At 39.0% G+C, this 20,962-nt stretch overlaps 1 long non-coding RNA gene across 1 annotated transcript in view; it reads right to left on the reverse strand.

The window, feature by feature from the left end:
• The window catches only part of LOC147916770 (uncharacterized), a 255,324-nt gene extending 236,386 nt beyond the window's left edge, over positions 1-18,938 (reverse strand). The window contains exon 1 of the long non-coding RNA XR_015552559.1: positions 18,853-18,938. This is a non-coding gene — a long non-coding RNA (uncharacterized LOC147916770). The remainder of the gene's footprint in view (positions 1-18,852) is intronic.
• Positions 18,939-20,962: the final 2,024 nt, after the last annotated feature.

The following is a 20,962-nucleotide window of genomic DNA, read 5'->3' on the forward strand; positions in this document are numbered from 1 at the left end:
GGACCAAAAACAAGTGGGATTTGCCCCCAAACAAAAGGTGTATGCTCAAAGATTACTTAGCAGTCCAACTACTCAAAATTAAAATTGTCAGCACTTTTTAACTGAAAGTTATCAAGGGAAGGAAGAAGACAAGAAAGGAGGAAAAAAAGAAGGGAGATAAAAATTCTACCTCATGAGAAATCTCATTTTCACTTGTTCTGGTTGTAGAAAAGAAATAAAAATCACCAGCATTTATCTGGCTTACTATCCACATCTAAATACTAGGTGGCATAGGAATCAACTCATTCATGAAAAATGGTCCAAACCTGCGTTGTTGTTATTTTATTTGATTAGGATACTCAGTCATGTTCATTCCAGTTCCACCGTCCTAGCTGGTGGAGTGAGCGGCATGTTTATCCATTGAAACATTGCCCTAACTCAGTAGGCTCATTGCCCTCCATCATGTGCACAGCACTGTAGTTTGGGGGTGAGAAAGGAGTTGAAGGGAGTGGGAAACACAAAGAAATAGACATGACCCTAGTTTCAGGTCACCAAGAGGCTGAAATCTCAGATCTACGTTAAAATACAATTAAAATAAAATCTCAGAAATAAAAAATATAGTACAATTATAACATTTACACACACATGCATGCATACACACACACACAATTTTGTGGACATATTAAAACCAAGATAAAAGTCTTTGGTTTTATATACCTTAATGTGATCTGTAAACAAAGAAAATTAGATGTAATACAAATTGTCCTGCATACAAGTTTCAACGCCATGGATGGGTCTAGCCTTCACACTTTGAGATACTTTTATTTTCAAAATTCACTATATTTCAGCTGCAAGAATTGTTTATGCCAGTCAGTTTAAAAAACTGACAGGTTGCAGTGGAATACTAAAGAGTAAAACAAAGAAATGTCAAGAGTTTGATCATGTGTCTTTGACTACTTGGATATAGGTGGGAATCATTGAGTGAACAGATAAAGAGGGTGCGGATGATACACAGGACATAATTAGGAAATGCCAAAGAAGCAGAGAAGGATAATGTGAAAATACAATAATTGGGAATGGGTCTGCATTAGATAGGTGGAAGTTGCCCTAATTTCTAATACGTGATTAAAATATTCTAATTTTGAAGTTATAATTTGTAGTTGAAGCCTACACGTTAAGTTTGCATTCTCTTGTCATTCTGCCGTAGAAAATAGACAGAGTGGCAGGGCTCTGGGGGCGACAGGAGAGCTGGAAGGAACACAGCAAGGGTGAGTGCGGTGATGTCTCATCTTGTTCTTACCACCCATTCTTCAGCTCCACTTGCTTTATTCATGTCAATAGCTCCAATAATCAGCAACTTTGTAACTTACAGAAACATTTCTAAACTACAAAAAAGCACAAAAGAATAGTACATCAAGCTCTCCTATACCCATCACCTCAATTCAGCTATTTTTATCATTTGCAGTAGTGACTCTCACTCACTTGCTCATTCTAGAAAGAATATATACTTTTTAAAAAGTCAGTACATTTTAATCTATTAATTACTTTTTTTATTTCACTGAATTACTAATGGTTAAAAAAAAAAGGAGCCCATACTTCATTTTTACTCTTCTCTTTTCTTACCATTCGCCCATCTTTACCAAGTTTGGCTCTCCCACCCCCTGAATGGTTTTAAATCCTTGTCTTCCAGTCTGTTTGCACCCCCACTGCCCTGGTTCAAGCCTCCATTGCTTCTAAACTATGTTATAGCAACAGTCTCCTGTATAACTGGTCTTCCTGCTCTAACATTTCTTTCCTCTAGTCCATCTTCTGTTTGCATAGTTGTGCTTCTAAAATGAGTAATTGCCTTACTGCCCCGACATTCACAGAATAACATCCAAACTCTTTAGCCATCTTGTAAACTGACTCCAGTCTCCCTTTCCATTTTCACTGTCTGCGTCTCTCGTTTGTGCTCCCTTTCTGTAGCCACAGCAACCTATTGCCATTCTCCCAAGGAACTTTCCATCGCCTCTGTCTCAAATGACTTTCCCCTTTGCTCTATTGGATAAAATCTCACTCAGTGTTCAAAATCCTACCCTTGTGTAGTCTTCTTTGACTCTACCAAGCTGCTGGATTCCTCTTCTATGTTCCTGAAACATTTTAACATTGCAGAGTAACCATTTATTTTCAAATCTGTCTCCTCCAATAGACTCTATCTCCTCCACTTTGCCCTACAGCTAGAACACTGGACATTTATTGCTGCTGTTCCTACTTATAAAATGAGACACTTCATATTTTCTAATTATCTGAATTTTAGCAATTTATGAGGAGTGGAGAGAAATATACCTTTAACACTTGAAAGAAAAGATATTAGACCTTGTTTTCATTAGTTCTCCCAGTTTCTACATGTGCTTTCACACTATTAGCAGTTGCTTCTGAGAATCGCAAAGCCATGTTCTAAAGTGTTTTGCCACCTATAGGGATGGAATTTGACTGACAATTAAAAAACAGTGACTATGGTTTGTATTGGTAACAAGGAAGATCCCAAAACAGGTAAGATCTCAAATTAACTAACATATAATGTTCAATAATTAAATTTCAGCCAAAAGTGAAAAAAGTGAAGCTCAAGGAACAGAAAGCATAAATCTTACAAGAAATGGATTTTTCATAAGCTGATAATGTGGGGACCAGCAGCCATGTTTATGTGCTTAAAATTACAGTATCTCATCCCAACCAGCTCCCTTCAGATAACATGATCTTTCTTTCATCTGAGCTTCTGACCTCTGCTTCACATTCAGGCCTTTGATTTTCTCAAAGAAAAGGCTTCAAATCTAGGGCCACACACGGAAATTGAATGCAGACATATATTAGTGTACTGGTATTATTAGAGAACTACTAAGAATAGCTTCTTTGTCAGGTTTTGTATCCAATTTTTTTCTTCCTATTTTTTCCTTCGTATCTACAGGAAACATCACTGCTTCCTCTGTTCTCTAGTTCACAGCTTTGCCTTCCCTCCTTATCTATCATTTCCAAGTGTTTCTGAATTATGTGTGTAGAGGGTCACTCCATCCAGCTCACAAGACAGCCAGAAAATAACCATGTTGGTTTCGTCAAACCATAACAGCGGAACTCAGATAATTTCCTGTAAGCAAAAACTTCTGAGAGGAGTAGTCTTAGGCCTGGATATAGCCTTCTGTCCCTCTCATCATCCCTTTAGAAACAGCCAATTATTAAATTCTTATCTGCTACCCCAAATACACACATACACACACACGTACACACACACACACACACACACCTTAATTCAATAGAAGGCTCGAGGAATTTCTGGCACCTTGCTCTTGACTGCTCACTAAATCTACCTTAAGATATCAACCTGGACTCTAGCCTTAACGGGAGCCACTGTGAATTATAACTCTTAGCCACTCTGTCTATGGGAAGTTCTCAGACTCCCACAGAGTCTACAGCTGACATGTCAGCACCGTTATAAACCTCCTACTTGCCTAGTGAGTGTTTGCCTCTCTGGTAGATAGCCACTCAAAGGTTGTGCTACTTAGACAAAGATTCTGCAGTATTTGAGGAGACATCATGATGGAAGGGTCTTTTGTCCCAGGGCTTGAATTTGCTGTGTGTAGGGCCCAGAACACCTTATAGGGAGATAGATTACCAGAGAGGAGCTACACGTCTCACGGCAGAAGAGCAGGGTCATTGGCCCAGTCTTCCAAACTCTGACAGGGTAATCAGCTGTGCAGTCCCAGGACTCAATGAAGATCTAAGCCTGAGAGAACCCCGTGTTTCTTGTGGTAAACAAAGTCACCACCCCCTCCCCATTGAGTTCCAGCAAGAGTCCAGACTGGGCTTGCACCTTCTGCCCCAAAATATTATAAAATTGCCCCCATAATTATATTAGAGAAAAAAACAACAACAACTGACTATCTTAGTGGCCCATCCCACCTCATCCTACACACTGGAGGTTGCTTGCTCAACAAATATTATCAGGACTATGATCACATTGTAGCTTGTACACTTCTGTGTTTGCATTTGCTCTATATAAATATAAAAATAAAATTTCTCTTTTGCATGGAGAAAGGAGAAAGAGAGCTGTCACAAAACTGTCATGTCACTTGATTACCATGTCAAAAAGTAATAAATTCAGCTCAGAATTCCTGAGCTATCACCTGTAAATAGTTTATGTCTTTTTCAAAAACTCAAATTTATTGCCTTATTTCCCTTTTATCACTGCAAACCATTTGCATTAAAGATGCTGAATCAATACATGAGCATTAGAAAACAGTATTTCAGTTTAATTCAATTAGATTAGTTCACTGGAAAGAAACTGTATCTTGTCTATCAGGTTGAGAGATATTTGGGTTTAGTGATTGTTATCTCTTTAAATCATAATTTTTTATTGAAAATTCTTTGGAGCAAATTATCAAGTGGTTTATTGACTATCTTCAAAGTTCAGAAAACCATATCTAGGCAAGGAAACAAACTTCTTCTTTATCATAAATAACCCACCTTATAATCATAACTGTCCAATAGTCACTGACAGGGATAATATATGGTGGCTGTTTAACATCTTGCCTTATCAGACAGTCAATGAAATGTGGGCTTTTCCCTAATGACTGAATGGTTTCATTTCTGACCTCTACACTATCAAAATTTAGTGTATTGCACCCGGAGAAAAGATATTCTCATTGATTTTGGTGTTAAAGGAAAATAAAATGAGTCCTATGAGGCAAGTAACTTACAAGATAAAGTTTGGATTTTTGAGAATTACAATAAGGAAAAGATAAAACCCTACCACTAGCTAGCTAGCAGAGCACTACAAAATAGGAAAAGGGTTATTTAGCTCTCAAAACACAGGTGTTCATAACCTAAGTCTAATCATGAGGAAAACGTCAGACACATCCAGCTTTGAGGTACTCTTCAAAACTGTCAAGGTCAGGAAAGATAAAGGGAGATGGAGGCATTGTCACAGCCAGGAGGAGACTGAAGAGATATGATAACTACGTGTAATGCGGCATCTTAAATTGGATTCTAGAATGGAAACAGGACACAAGTGGAAAAAAAAGAGGGGGGAACACGCATAAAGTTTGAGGTTAGTTGATAACATTGTACCATTATTAATTTCTCAGTTTTGATAAGTGTGCCATGCTTATGTATGATGTTACATTAAAGGAAGCTAGGTGGAGGATATTTGAGAACACTCTGTACTATCTTTGCAATTCTTCTGTAAATCTAACAATATTTCAAAGTTCCAAGTTTAAGAAAAAATATAACTGTTAGGACCTGCCAACATATTCTCCCAGTAGCTGCAATATTCTGTTAAGGCCACTTAAGTTGAAACACTTGATCTATATTTATGAAGTCCCCCCACCATCCCTGCCAAGTTAATCTCTGCCCCTACCATACCCAAGGCAGCGATTTTAACTGCATTATACATCTTTAATATCCTTTGCAGATTCTGTACTTAAAATCGCCTGTCCTCTTCAGTTTGTCTAATCAATTTAGCTAATGATACACCAATTCCCAGCCAAATTTCCATGTCTATTTCCTTGACAAGGAGCATTTCCTTCTCCACAATGTCTCCTTTAAAAGTCAATGGTTATCCCAATGAGAGTCGTTTGGACCTAAATCTTACCTAGAGTTCTTGCAAAGTCTGAGCATGAAGGGGCCGGCCCAGTGGCATAGTGGTTAATTTAGTGCACCATACTTAGGTGGCCTGGGGTTCACTGGTTCGGATCCTGGGCACGGACCTACACACCACTCATCAAGCCATGCTGTGGTAGTGTTCCATGTACAAAATAGAGGAAGATTGCCACAGATGTTAGCTCAATCTTCCTCATCAAAAAAAAAGGAAGAAATTCTGAGCATGAATAACACTCAGATGACCTTGTGAAAGGGAGGTATCCTATGCAGCCTCTTCAGTAACCCATCATTGTTCCACTGCTCTAGCTCACTAGGAAAAAGCATTTCTGAGAAGATATTGTTCCAAAACCATTTCAAGTCTTTTTCTCTTCTCTACAATGGTGCGCTATGGACATGAAGCAAAAGAAAGCAAAGTTCAATATTCAACAAGTCTGGCCTATTTCATTTTTATTAGGCATATTTCAACTTCAGCAAGGAACAGCACAAAGGGAAAGCAAATGCAAGAGTGGAAAGAAAGTAAAACATGGAGCTGTTACAACCCAGTCAATTATTTGAGCCGTCAATTAATTGACCAGATAGATTTAGTGTGGGTTTGTTATACTTACTATAAGATCTCAGAATCTTGGATTTGAACTAGGATCACAAATAGGAGAAACTGAGTAGAGCACCTTGGCATCCGTAGTCTCTAAAATCTCACCTCCCACAATATCCTTTCAAATATAAAGTGACCAACCCCCCAGCCTTACGGAATGGACCATACACTTTCCCACCATTGCTGACACTGGTTGTTCCCTGGAGTGGCAATGCCTGTTATCCCATTCTCCCTCAATCGGATCCAACCATTTCCTTCATTAGTCTGCATGAATTACCCCAATCAAAAGTGTTCTGATTATGCTTCAAGTTACTATAGTCTATCTCCTTCTAGATATGTTGTAAGAAAACAAAAGGCAAAATTGGTCAGTCTTTACTCAAAAGTGTCACTTGAGTGTCCTACGATATCTTCATTTCTTTACTGAAGGTTCCATTTTGCCATCTACTTTTTATTCTCCCCGTAAAATATCTGAGTAATTTTAGTAATAATCTTTTAGCACTGTAGTTAAGTTGCTTAACCTTCAGAAGCCTCGATTCCTCATCTTTAAACTGGGAATAATAAAACCTACCTAATAAGGCTTGCATGGTATGTGCTTAGCAGAGTACCTGGTCCACAGCCAAAACTAAATACAGGTTAGTGGTGGTGGTTGCTATTGGTGCTAACATTTTAATTGAATTTCAAATACTTGATTAAAAGAACTCAAACCTTACTTTCATCTTTCAGTTAAATAGATGTCAATCTCCATTTGAGAGTATTCAGAGCACATGACCTACTTTCCTTCCCACTACAAATCCTGTGAAATGATAGTAAATTTATTTTTTAAAAGAATAAGTGCCAGAAAACAAAAAATCTTTTCATTTAAAAAAAATAAAGAAATTTGGAGAAATTCTTATAACACAGAAAGCAGATGAGATCTGACTGATAAACATAATTGAAGAAACCACAGCCCAAAATTAACACAAGAGAACATATCCCAGCAAACATAATTCCAGAGAAGCTTTAGTTCAGATAAGTAGTCACAGAAACCAAGGTGGGTCCTGAGACAACATAACAAAAATCTCTTAAAGAACTACATTTGGAGAAGGGAACCAGCCTCACTCTACCCTTCCACTATTTTGAATGGCAGGTGGCAGCAGCATCCCCCCTACACACAACATTAAAACCCCCAGAGCCACTTGGTGGAAAATATTCAATGCCCCTGGAGAAGCAAGGGGCCTCAGTGTTGGGACTAGAGAGAAAAGCAGAGATGGGTCTGCCTGAACTAAGGTTCTCTGAAGCAGTAGTCTTGTCCCAGGATTATTCACCTGTGTGCCCTGGGGCCAAAGACAAAGGGCTGGGGAGCACCCAAATCTAGAATATAAGGCTCTTCAACCCCTACCTCAGACTTCACATCCCAGGCCTCCTCTACAATAAATTATAAGAGGGAAAATCCTGTCATCAGAACCTACATTCAGTGACAAGCAAATAAGTATTGCCAATAAGAAATAGGAACAATATGCCCAAATATTTGAAGAAAATCAATACTTGTAAGAGAGGCCCCAAAGCCAACAAAAAGGAGAATTAAAACTTAAAGAGTCAGAGTTAATAAACAGAAGAAAACAAAAATAAATTTATTTTGTATCCTCAGAGAAAGTCAAGGCAAATCTCATTCAAAATCGAAGCAGCAGCTATAAAGAAAAATTATTAATATTTTTGGAAACTAAAAATATGAGGGTTGAAATTTAAAAAAATGCAACAGACAAGCTGAATAGCAGAACTGAGCCAGAAAAAGCTTAAATAGTGAGCTGGAAGATTAAGGTGAAAGACTCTTCCAGAATGCATGCAAAATATTGAAAGTATGCATGAGTATTCATATAAATGGCTAAAGAGATCTCTGTCTTACATATCTATAGAGGAGAGTAGAAATGCTGAAAGTAAAAAAAAAAAAAAGCAAAGAAAAATTACAGAATTTAATTTACTTAGTTTTCACAGTATAACAGGGGAAAACCTGGAGATTGTAAAATACACAAATTTTTGGCCAAAGAATTTTGGATTTGTTTTTAGAAAATATGCTTTTAAGTAGCTTGAGGAAAGCAGGCTGTTAAATAGAATCCCATCCAGGTTACAAGCTGTCTTTATGTTGAACAGAATAAAACACACACACATCTAATTCTAGCAGCCATTGAAGTAAAATACAAACAGAACTAAATATGGAAAGGAGACATATGTGAGGTGTGTGTGCCTAGTTGGAGCTCGAGATCTGAGCTTCATTCCAAATCTGTATACTATATTACAGCATAAGGTAAAAAGATGTAACTTTGGAAATCAAAACCTTAAGACTTTTTTGCCAGCGGATGTCAACTATGAGCCACTATGTCATGGATTCACTCCTCCAATGACAATATTTTTCCTTCTCCTGACACCCACGAACAACCTTACTTGCATCTTCTTCCACTCCATTTCTTCTCTTCTCTCAGCATAAGCTGAATCTCTCTTGTCAAAAGCTTATCTTGTGCTCTGACATTCTTGACTACTCTCTCCATCTCAAGCCTCCAAGATACCAGCTCCTGGTTTTCCTCTGCCTTTGATGACCACTCTCAATCTTTTCACAGGATTCTGTTCTTCTACCCTTCCTTAATTATTAGGTATTGCCCAGAGTTCAATCCTCAGTTCTCGTCTCTCCAATCTAAATACACCATAACATCAACTAACACTTCTAGATATGTGACTACTACATCTGTGTAAACACAAATATCCAACCACCATAGACACCAGATAGAGAAACATTGTCCTATGGGGAACTGGAATTCTGTTTTCCTTTCTAATATTTATCTGTAAAAGACAGCTATAGCCTCAGATGTGACTCACAAAGGGGCAATGGAGCTGTAGTCCTTTGGCATAATTAAGAGTTTGATAGTCTCTGATCATCATAGTCCCAATAATAGTTGGCAAAGAAGTTAATAAAAATTGTGTTGTTATTGCTGCTTTACAAAATCTCAGACAACTTGGTCTATTAACACATTGTTTTCTGACACCCTATTGAAGTACATGAGTCTATTTTATATTCTACTTGATAATCTGTATTTTATTCTTATTTTAGAAAGACATCAAGGTAGATTTGGGATATTATTATAGACTAGAATTTTTATTAGGAAAAAACCAAATGATTGTAATTTTAACAATTTGTTGTATGGAATATGTCCATCTTGGATTTTATAAACAAAAATAATATTTAAAAATGAAATTAAATCATAACTCAAAAACAAAGACTCCAAATCATATGACTCCTGAATGTTATAACACTGAGTACTTTAGAGTATCATTCCTAGGATCTGTGATTACCTCTGAGTATTTACCAAATTGTTTTGAAATTCTGTGTCATTTCTTAGTTTTTGACAGTAATGACAGTTTCTAATATATCTTTATCCCCCAGCACCTAGCACAGTCATACAAATACAATAAATGACACCTTACATTTCATAGAAACTCAATAAATGTCTGTGGAACAACACTGAAATGGGAAGGTGCCAAGCACTTCAAAAAACAAGGCAACATAGTCTATGAATTCAGATATACATGGAATCCACTCTGGTTTTGCCACTTGTGGGAATTGGGGCAACTCTGTTCTTCTCAACTAAAATAAAAAGCATGATGGCAATGCGTATATTCTAGAGTTATCGTGAAGATTAAATAATAACATGAGATTCGGTAGCATGAACAAAATGAAGTAGCATCATAAACCCAATATTACGTGATTTTTGTTCTGGCTAAAATGACGGTTAAAGCCATAAGCAATCATTTTCACTAATAAATGATGAGAAACAAAAGTACTCATAAGCACTCATACTTTAGTGCTTAATGCAAAGCACTAAATTAACCCTTTGTTTAGGAGGATAAGTGTCTTCCATTTCTGCGGCCGGCCCCATGGCTTAGCGATTAAGTGCGCGCGCTCCACTGCTGGCGGCCCGGGTTCGGATCCCGGGCACGCGCCGACGCACCGCTTCTCCGGCCATGCTGAGGCCGCGTCCCACATACAGCAACTAGAAGGATGTGCAGCTATGACATCCAACTGTCTACTGAGGCTTTGGGGGGAAAGAAAGAAAGAAAGAAAACCTTAAAAAAAAAAAAGAGTCTTCCATTTCTGGAAGTATGGTAGAATAGAAACTCTGATAATCCTTCCTGCTACAAAACATCTAGATGATGCATCTATTTCAATAAATATCATTTTAAGTGCGTAGTTGAGCTTCCAAGAATATAAGTAGGCAAAACTCAGGGGCCAAACTCAGGGGCCCACGCAGAGGGAGCCGAAAATAGAGTCGTGAATTATCACTGAAACTGTGGCTGTCCTAGGACATTTGATATTACCCAAAGCCTAATGTTCAGGTTTTTACCAACACACAGCCACTTAGAGAACAGAAGACAAATCTTGTGTGCGCAAATGTCCGGAGTTGGAAATTAGATCTCCACATAAAGCTCAGGCTCTCAGTTACTACACCTACAATGACACAGAGAGTAAGGGGGAAAAGTGTGTTACCTGCAAAATGACAAGAAACGGCTCTCAACATAAGCTCTGGATGGAAAAAACATATATCAAAAACCATCTCCACTGAGATTTTAACAGTGTGTTAGGATACAAAACAAATCTCAACAAATTTCAAAGAATTAGTATCTAACAGTCCATTTTATCTTGCTAAAGTTAAATTAAAAATCAATAACATAAAGATAAAACCAAAAAAGATTTTAAAAATCAAAAATATTCATCTAAATAACTTACGGGTCAAAGAAGAAATTAAAATGGCAATCAAAATACACTTTTTGTCATAGAAAGTTGAATTTGCTGATATATATCTTGAAAATTAACCTGCTAATTGTGGCCTCTTTGATCTTATCATAATATGTTGTAATATAAGATCTTAGAATGACCTTATAATAATATATTGTAAAAATGACCTTGTTTCTTTTTTTCTTTTTAAGTTAGAACATTATTTGTAAGTATGACATTTATAGAAGTAAAGATAAAATAAGAGAATCTAAGGGATTATCTTTAAAACAAAAGTCCCTGGTTCATAGTAGATATTCGATAATTGTTATGTATTTCTACAAGAGGTGATGCAATATTATAGCAATAAGTAAACTGTAGCCTCAATCATTATTTATCTTTTTATCAAGAATGCTATCTTGAAACTAGCATTTTCCACAGCAACCCATAGACCACCTTTAATTTTTCATTGGAAAATTAATAGACAACACCCCTGACCATTTTACAATTGGAAAAGGAAAAGTTACACTGTCTCCTTCTGTGGAATGGACAGCTTAACAGATGTTTTGTCATTAAAAGGCAAATAATTTGGTTGGGGTAAAAATGTTAATTTTTTAAAAATTCTGGACCATTGTGTCTTCTCTGTGAATGGTTGTTTAATGGGTATGTGTTACCTGTGTGATACATCCCTCTTTGTGGAACCTAGAATCCTCTTTTTAGCTTTATATTTTATAAACTTCCAGACTGTACAACTTTAATGTGTATTTTTAAGGCTTGATGATGTGAGGGTAATTAGCTAAGTTAAACAGCCTATTTTTGTACCTCCTGTACAGTTTTATAATTCTGCTGATTGCTGATGGCGTCTCATGTTAAGCCAACCACAAATAAAGGTAGTTTTAGTTTTGGGAAAAAATACATGAAAAGGAGAAAACTTTTAATGGTCTTGTTATTCTTCTTGAGCTTCTCTAAGCCCCAAAATGGCTCTTCCCACTGCTAGGGAAAACAGGATGGCAGTTCCTCAAAAAATTAAAAATAGAATTGCCATATGATCCAGCAATTCCACTTCTGAGTATATACAGGGACTTGAACCGATATTTGTATACTCATGTTCATAGCAGTATTATTCACAATAGCAAAGGGTTAGAAGCAACTCATGTGTCCATTGACAGATGAATAGATAAATAAAATGTGGTATATAAAGACAATGGAATATCGGTCAGCCTTAAGAAGGAAGGAAATTCTGACACATGCTACGACACAGATAAACCTTGAGGACATTAAGCTAAGTGAAACAAACCAGTCACAAAAGGACAAATACTGTGTGATTCCACTTATATGAGGTCCTAGAAGAGTAAAATTCATAGAGACAGATAGAATGGTGCTTGCCAGGGACTGCGGGGAGAAGAGAATGGGGAGTTGTTTAATGGGCACGGAGTTTCAGTTTTCAAGAAGAAAACAGTTCTAAACATGAATGGTGCTAATGGCTGTACAACAATGTGAATGCACTTAATGCCACTGAAATGTACACTTAAAAATGGTTAAGATGATAAATTTTACATTATGTGTATTTTACTATAATTTTTTAATATGGTTCTTCCACTTTAAACCATACAATCTGCCCAGGCTCCACTGGTGCCAACTAATTTTTGCTCCAAGCTGAAGGGAAAATGAGGCTACACTTAATTTTATTAGAACTATTTCTCTTTCTCCCACATTGAGTTTCCCTCCATCATTTAAAGCAAACATATATTTTCTGAATGCACAAAGATTAATGAAATCTGGCAGGAATACTGATAAGAAACCCCATAAGAACCAAACATACGTATTCTTTTCTAAATATAGGCTACTCTCCAGCAGTAATAATAGTTAGCATTCAAATGTTGAGTGTTTACTTCTACTAAATCAGGCAGTCATTATTCCCCTATTATTCGTTAGGCTTCATTATAACAGAAGTATTTCTAATGTATAGTACACACTCACTGCATAGATTGCCATTTGCAATAAAGTGTGATTGCTCAATTTTATAAGTGAGTTCATGATTTTTTATGAGAAGGGAAATTGCTTTACCCAATATAAACACCTACAGGGCAATACCATTGTCTATGGAAAGGGAAGGAAATTTTTGTTCTCAGTATGGTTTCTTTTCTAATGTTTATTCTTATTTTTAAATTTTTTTTTTTTAAAGATTTTATTTATTTTATTTTTTCCCCCCAAAGCCCCAGTGGATAGTTGTGTGTCGTAGCTGCACATCCTTCTAGTTGCTGTATGTGGGACTCGGCCTCAGGATGAACGGAGAAGTGGTGCCTCGATGCGCACCCGGGATCCGAACCCGGGCCGCCAGCATAGCAGCGCGCGCACTTAACCACCAAGCCACAGGGCCGGCCCCTTATTTTTAAATTTGACGAGACTTGAAAATGTGCCTAAAATATGCACGGTCTATTTGAGCATTTTCAACTAATACATTCTGGACCTTAATCTCATTTTCAGTGGTTCCACTTTAAGTGAGGAGAGATGCTACTGGGCTGCAGAGTGACAGAGAAAGAGAAACTGGCTTATCCCAGGGGTAAGCCAACAACACATTAAACACTGCAGCAACTGTATTAAAATCATGAGCACACTTTTCAAAAATAATCCAGTCTTCAGTTGCTGCAGTCCCTAAAAGTAAGAGCAGTAAGCTTCGTGGAGATAACTATAGGTCACTGACTTCTTTTTCCCTCCACAGCACATAGTTCAGTGTTCACCTCTTAATTCAGGTGCTCAGATATTTATTGAGAAATTTGTATGTTCCAGACACTGTTCTAGGCACTGGGGATTCAAGCGTGAATAAAACAAAGTTTTGTTTTCCTGGTAATTGCATCCTAACCTTGAACATGCCCTGTGTTCAATAAACTGGGATAGATTTATGAAAATGAGAAAACTTTTAATGGTTCTATCTTTCCGTAAGCCAGGACTCACATAAGTAGAGGAACTCCAATTGTGAGATATTCCCTTATCTAAAATACGTCTCTTTACATATGCTGCAGAACTTCTGTTTTTTCACTGTATGATCTCTTTAAATAGAACGCTACGAAAATAAATGCAATCTCGGAGCTCCTGTAAAGGCATATCCTTTCTGACACCATGCCCAGGAAGATGGCTCTTTAGTGCTCTAAGCTGCTGTTTGAAGAGTATATTTGCTTCCATGCAGGCCCTTTCTCACCTGTAAACGAACTCAGTTTGCATTCTTTTGGTGTGGCATTAAGTATCTGTCTGTTGCCCAAATTTCCTGAATTTAGGGAATCTTTTCCTGATAAGCCCCAATCAGCTCTTTTTCACTGAATCCCCACTGACAGTGTATTATTTGTACTTTTCAATATTTTGCATGCTAAGTTTGCTTCAAGGGTTTCTTGCAAGAAAGATACTTGAGAAAAAGAAAAATATTTTCTGTGACTTTTAAATTCATAACATAAAGAAGAAATTATGAATTGTCAAACAGTGATTTCCAGAACTATATTGCATCATTTTACCATTAAAATACATCTGTGCTGGTTCCAGAAACAGACTAAAATATCTCTATTTGTTCAGGCTACTTATTAAAAATACATTTCTATGAAAGACGGCTTTCGTTGTTCAAAGCACAACATGAACTTTATTCCCTGCAGATTGAAAATTTTGAGCTTAACATTATGAAGAGATTTCCAAGAATGTATGTGCTTCGCAAATTCCATTTAGCATAATTTTCTCTAATGATGATTTTGTTTTTTGGTTTATCTACCTTCACAACTAGAGCTTTGCGGTTCTTTAGCGTAATGCACTTTTAGTAGAGCAAACGGTGCCTCTCACAATCTTTAACATCTCAGCTGCCTCTTTACAACCAACGTCAAGCTCATTTCATCTCCTCCTCTTAACAAAGGCACTTGATGCTCTTTTCTATGAGCTGGAGATTAAACCAAGACCACAGATAAAAAGCACCCTGCTGGACCGGTGAACGGATGGTAAGATGTTGAAAGGTGGTATTTACACTTAGGATTCCATTTCCTTTCCATTTTAAGAGTGAAATTTATGAATTTGGGGAGTGAGATCCATAGCACCCAGCTGAAATGGTCTCTTGGGATTGAGGATCCACTCAGGAGTTTTTTCAGAAGAAATAAGACAGGGATGGGGCACTTTCCACAAAGGACAGGCTGAGAACTGACCACATCAGAATTCCCTGAGATATTTTTAAAAATTTAAATTCTAGGACCTCACTTCTGAACTAAGAATAAGAACACCCAAGGTACTACCCAAGGTTCAGCATTTTTATATGCACCTTGAGTGATTTTTATGCACACTAAATTTGAGAACCAAATATACTAGAGATGAGAGGTAAGAAAGATAAGACCTAGACCTTGGGACATTTATTTTCCTCTTCCATATTCCACCCAATACAGAGTGACTGCTTCTTAAATATGTTGGTTCTTCTGATCTGTTAGGTGATGCAGAAATTATTAGCTAAGAACATGAAAGTTGGGGGATGGAAGGAAGAAATCATCAAGAAAATGGTTCACACACACACGTGCGTGCACCAAGACAGACTTTGGGTGCACTAGTCTCATTTATTTGGAGATTTTTTTTTAACAGAATTAAGTCACATCAAATCACTGGAAAGGAAATGTGTATAATCTGACATTCAAATCAATAACATTGGAATTTCCAATTAATACATGTTTCACACCTGATTCTTTAAGATGCTGCTACCCACATATCAACCCACCAGTGAGCCAATCAATACATTTAATGGTCACAGTAGAAGAGTGTCTTAACATAAACACACAAACATATTGAGTTAATGAGAGTATTAAAAAATAACAATGAAAGTAAGTTCTGGTAGAAGCAGAATTGGGAGACTAATTGTGAACTGCCGGTAGCAATTTAAGGAAGATCTGAAACTTGACTGAGGATTTTCAGCACAAGTGGGATTTTCACAGGTAGAAAAGATTAGAGAAGGCATGACTGAGTGAGGCGGTCAATTGTTTAAATATTTTACTGATCTGTCTGTTGTTTACTGAAGGCAGAATGCAAAGGTGTTAGCTTAGTTCAAAAGTGTAAACAGACCAAGTTTCTTACTTCACTCAAGATAACAATTCTGTGAGATCTCTTGCCAGGAGAAAAATTACTTATTTTCTCCTTCTTTTACCTTCTTTCTACTGTTCTTGGTTATAGGTTTTTTTAAAAAAAGAAAGCATTTTTTAAAGTAATATCCAAATAGATTTTGCAATTTGAGATATCAAGGGGGAAGATGAATCACTGCCTGACACAGAATGCTGACTTCTTAACAGACTAATTAATCATAAGGGTTTGGCCCTGTTCACATATCTAGACACCACCTCTTCATGCCCAAAGGACATTTTAAACCTTTAATTTGCACTTTAAACTTTACCTCTTCTGCACATTATTTTCTCATCCACCATAGAACCAGTTGCTTGACCCCTGTGCTTCTATAGCACTTTCCACCCTTTTTACAGCAATTATCACACTCCTTTGTGACTGTTTTCCTGTCCATTTTTCCACTAAACTCTAAGTTACGTACTTCTACAGGATTGTGGTCTTGACTTTTTTTTAAATTTTAATGCCTAAAATGGCATATGACAAGTACTTAATAAATGTTTGATGAATAAATGAATGAATGATATGATGTGATATGATACGATACGATCCTATATGATATAATATGATATCAAAGAGATTGTGATAGACCCAGCTGAGCAGGGAGAGCAGGGTTCCCGACATCATCCTCTGTGATCTCCTCTAATTTTTCCCCCATTAACGTCTCACCTCTCTAATTTCAGTTCTAATTCTCTCCTGGTTCTCTTTCCTCTGCCTATAAGTAGTCTCAAGTCTCTCAGATCTTTCAAAAATTAGAAGTAACTAAATGTTCCTACTGTCTACACTCGCTGTGTCCACTTGCTGAGCTCCCATTCCCTGTTCCGCTGACAGCAACTTGGCTTCTTCCGCCTTCCGCCTTTCCATTGAAACTGCTCAGGCAAAGAGCACCCCTGACATCCTACATGTCAAATAAATAGTCACATAAGTCCTTATTTTATTTTATTTTTTAACTCCTCTGTTTTAAATGAATTAGTTGAAAATTCTCCTTAAAATTCTCTTCTCCCCGGACATCTATGACACTCCTCCTTACTTCGGGCTTGACTGAGGACATTTCTTAGTTTCCTTCACGGTCACCCATGCTCACCACACTGCTCTCCTGGTGGTTGCTGGTGACCCCTAAATGATTATCTGACCCCCCTCAGTTTTGGATGACTTTATTTCTATGACTGTCCATCTGTGTCATCAATTGGATTCCCTAGAAGCAGAACTTGAGATGGAGCTTCTTGTACAAGGCATTTATTGAGGGAGCAATAAAAATAAGCTTTTTGGGCTGAGTCTAAAGTTGCCTACGAACACCCAGGTTGAGAGGAAGCGGTGGCAAAACCTCAAGTCGGTGTTCAAATTTAAAATACTGAAATGTCCAACTCTAAAAATTCTATAAACCTCATGTTGAGAGTACTCTACTTTTTGAGTTGAGAGTCTGAACTTATCACAGTAAAATGTCTTTGTTAATACCTCTGTGGTGATATAAGATTTTGGAAATACTAACCAAGACTTCTGTTCCTGGTATTTCCTTTTACCCCAGCTCTTTCCCTAATGAATCAGAGCAATGCGTGTTCACCACCTCAGAGGAGGGATGACAAAACAGACGGAGAGGAAGCCAACTAATTTTCAAAAGTCTAAACTTTGGTAAGGGATTCAGGGCATAAAAAATAGATTTATGAGACTATCTGATAAGTCAGGGCAAGGCTTCCACGTCTCAAGACTACATAAAAAGTCCACAATTTGGGGCAGAGTAGGGGAGAAGATGTGTAGAGAGGAAGCAAGGAGAGCTTAGACTTTGGGCTTTGAGAAGGGGCTGGACACCTGCTTCTGGAATGTAAGGTCTAACAGAAAGCCAGAAAGTTTTGAGGAAAATATGAGCTTATTCCCAAGTGAAATGCCCTAGAAGAGAAGTGGTAATGTGAAGAATGTAGGCATCTTGTCCTAAGATAATCACACCAAATTTCCTGTGCCCAGGGTGGAGGGAAGCAGCCTAAAGACCCTATGTGCCCTGAGAGGGGCCCTGGAGTTGCAGAGAGAGCCTTAACTGAAGAGATCTTGTGGTCAGGAACGAAGGGTGACACAGCTGTGACCCAGGAGAATGGATGACCTGAGAGAATGGTGCATGTCTCAGAGGATGCTTGGATAGATAAGAGTAGAGAAACAGATACCTCACAATGCCCAGGAATGGAGGAACACGAGGGGAAAGGTTTCCCTGAACTGACACTGACTTAATGTTCTAACATGCACTGACATGCGAGCTCATAACAAAATTTAACTGACTTTTAAAAATCAAGAGAGAGGAGTCAAGATGGCGGCGTAAGCAGACTCTGAGCTCACCTCCTCCCGTGGACACAGCCAATTTACAACTACTCGTGGAAAAATTACCCCTGAGACAGAACTGAAAACTGGATGAGAGGAACTCCTGCAACAAAGGACAATCCTAACTGAGGTGGAAGAGGCAGAGACTCCCTCCTGGAGAGAAAAATGCCGCCTTCACAAGCCGCCAGCTTCACGGCCGCCGGGAGCAGCTCACAGGTACGCAGCCTCCCTGGAGGCGCGGGGCCCTGAGCCGGGGAGCGCCCCCGCTGTGGGCATATTGTGGACCCAGCACAATCGAGACCAGCGGCATAATATCTGACTGTGCCTGCTACTAAAACACTGGGGAGCACCCCCAGAAAACCCGGTTCACAAAGAAACTAGAACTGGCTCTTAAAGGGCCCACGCACAAACTCACCCGTTTCAGGAAGCACCCTAAAATCACCAGAAAGAAAGGTGCACAGTGCTTTGGTGACAAGAGACTCACCTAATAGGCCCTGAGTGCATCTCGGTGAGGGGTGAGACCTCTCCAGGGACTGGGACATTGGCAGCGGCCATTGTTGTGGCCTGGTGTGGGCGGGCTGACACAGACACCATTGGAGTTCTCCCTGAGGCCTGCTAGCCCAGGGTCTGCCCCACCCGCTAGAGCACCGATTTAATCCAGCTCAGCCAGGGCAGGCAGCCCACCCTAGAGACTGGCCCCACCCAACAACAAGCCCTCAGGCAACTTGTGGGCCTGCATAGATTGGTGACTGGATTCTCTGCAGCCTGGCAACTGAGCCGACTTGAGCAGGGCAGGGTGGGCACAAGGAGCGGGTGGAGAGTGTGGGGTGGTGGCAGAGTGTGTGGGGCTCCGGCCGTGGAGAGACTGGGTCCGCTTGGGGAGGTCGGGGCGTGCACACGGGGCAGGACTGTGTTGACTGTGTGTGTGGACCTGTGGGCGGCAGGGCTTCTCAGCCGCAGAAGACTTGCACTTCTCAAAAACCCACATAGGAGGTTTGCTCCACCTTCCAAAACCTGAAACAATTGGGTGCTCCTGTGCCTGAGGCCAGCCCCACCCAGCTGCAATCCTCAGAGAGCTGACAAGAGACCTAATAGGCTAGAGGCTTACAGCAATTGTAAGGCCCTGAGCCTAACAACCTGCCACGGTGGGGGCCTACTCACTTAAAAGAAATACTGCAACACAAATGTGGTATTAGAACTTGCAGCCAACTGTGCTGGGGATCCCCACACCTGATAAAGAGACTGAAGGGCCCACAACAACTACAAGCAGCTGAGCATTACAACAGCTGGCCAGGAGCATAACTCAGCCTCCCTGGGCGCCTACAGGGAGAGCAAACAGGCCACAACAGAAGGATACACGTAGCCCACATAAGGGTCACCCCTGGAACTTTGAGAACTGAGGGAAGCACACTGGAAGCCTCCTAAGCCATCAGTTACATAAAGTCACCTATCCAAGAGCAGGAGACGTAGCTGACCTACCTAATACGTAGACACAAGCACAGGGAAAGAGGCAAAATGAAGAGGCAAAAGAATACATTACAAGTAAGGGAACGGGACAAAACCCCAGAAAAGGAACTAAGTGAAACAGAAATGAGCAACCTACCCGACAGAGAGTTCAAACTAAGAGTGTTAAGGATGCTCACTGATCTGGAGAGAAGAATAGATGAACTCAGTGAGAATGTCAACAAAGAAATGGAAGATATAAAAAAGAACCAATCTGAAATGAAGAATACAATACTGGAAATGAAAAATTCATTAGAGGGACTCAAAAGCAGAGTAGAGGATACAGAAGAACGGATCTGTGAGCTGGAAGAAAGACTAGAAGAAATTACCCAAGGTGAACAGGTAAAAGAGAAAAGAATTAACAAGACTGAGGACAGTCTAAGGGACCTCTGGGACAACATCAAGCCCACTAACATCCGTGTTATAGGTGTCCCAGAAGGAGAAGAGCGAGACAAGGGGTCAGAGAATCTATTTCAAGAAATAATAGATGAAAACTTCCCTAACCTAAGGAAGGAAACAGACATCCAGGTACAGGAAGCACAGAGAGCCCCAAACAAGATAAACCCAAAGAGGCCCACACCAAGACACATCATAATCAAAATGTCCAGAATTAAAGATAAAGAGAGAATCCTAAAAGCCGCAAGAGAATGTCAAGTTACGTACAAAGGAAACCCCATAAGGCTATCAGCTGACTTCTCTGCAGAAACCTTACAGGCTAGAAGAGAATGGCACGATATATTTAAAGTGCTAAAAGGAAAAAACTTACAGCCAAGAATACTCTACCCAGCAAGGTTATCATTCAAAATGGAAGGAGAGATCAAAATTTTCCCAGATAAGCAAAAATTAAAGGAGTTTGTCACCAAGAAACCGGTGCTACAAGAAATGTTAAAGGGACTGATTTAAGGGGAAAAGAAAAGACCACAAATAGGAAAAATTATCTATTTCCATGATTAGAAAGTAATGGATACAAATGCACAACAAAAAGGTTAGATATGATATCAAAAACATGAGGGAGGAGGGGAGTTAAAAAGTACAGCTTTCAGACAGAGGTCAAACTAAAGTGACCATCAATTCTGTATAGAAGAAGAAAG

This window comes from Ceratotherium simum, chromosome 6 (genome assembly GCF_057802395.1).
Source record: "Ceratotherium simum simum isolate JZ-2026a chromosome 6, ASM5780239v1, whole genome shotgun sequence".
Classification (NCBI taxonomy): Eukaryota; Metazoa; Chordata; class Mammalia; order Perissodactyla; family Rhinocerotidae; genus Ceratotherium; species Ceratotherium simum.